General features: G+C 38.9%; 1 non-coding gene across 1 annotated transcript; it reads right to left on the bottom strand.

Moving 5' to 3' along the window:
* Positions 1–296: 296 nt before the first annotated feature.
* LOC128295793 (small nucleolar RNA R71) lies at positions 297–403 on the bottom strand. Its single transcript, XR_008286343.1, has one exon. It is a non-coding gene; the product is annotated as a small nucleolar RNA R71 (small nucleolar RNA).
* Positions 404–750: the final 347 nt, after the last annotated feature.

Genomic DNA, 750 nt, shown 5'->3' with positions numbered 1-750 from the left:
CTGCAAATAATTTTGGACTGAAACCTAGCATGATACAAATGATTCAACAGTTTGTTCAGTTTGATGGTTTGCAGGATAAATACCCAAATACTCATTTGGCCAACTTCTTAGAGTTCTGTGATACTTTCAAGATAAATAAGGTTTCTGATGATGCCATTCACCTTCGGTTATTTCCCTTCTTATTGAGGAATAAAGTTAAACAGTGGTTGAACTCTCTACCACGAGGGTCTATCACTACATTGGAGCAAATGACCGAAAAGTTTTTGCTGAAATACTTTCCACTGGCTAAGACAACCAAGCTGAGGAATGATATCTCTTCCTTCATGCAAATGGATTTAGAGACCCTATATGATGCATGGGAGAGGTATAACAACTTATTGAGAAGGTGCCCTCACCATGGGTTACCTTTATGGCTACAGGTTCAAACTTTTTACAACGGTTTGAACCCCTCAACTAGGTAGTTAATAGATGCAGCCGCTGGTGGTACTTTGAATAAAAAACACCTGAGGAGGCTTATGAATTTATTGAAGAGATGTCACTGAATAACTATCAGTGGCAAGTCATGAGGACAAAGCCTAATAAAGCAGCCGGTGGTTTTAACCTTGACACGGTCACTATGTTATCAAACTAGGTAGAACTCTTAAATAAAAAGATTGATGGTTTATGTGTTTCTACGCAGTTACATCTGGTGATGCAGTGTAACATAAGTGGAGGAGGAATAAATAATACAGAATGCCTAGCCTACGACCC

The sequence above is a fragment of the Gossypium arboreum genome, chromosome 7, assembly GCF_025698485.1.
Source record: "Gossypium arboreum isolate Shixiya-1 chromosome 7, ASM2569848v2, whole genome shotgun sequence".
NCBI lineage: Eukaryota > Viridiplantae > Streptophyta > Magnoliopsida > Malvales > Malvaceae > Gossypium > Gossypium arboreum.
The sequence above is the reverse complement of the archived record's forward strand: the minus strand, read 5'-3'. Positions and strand labels throughout refer to the sequence as shown.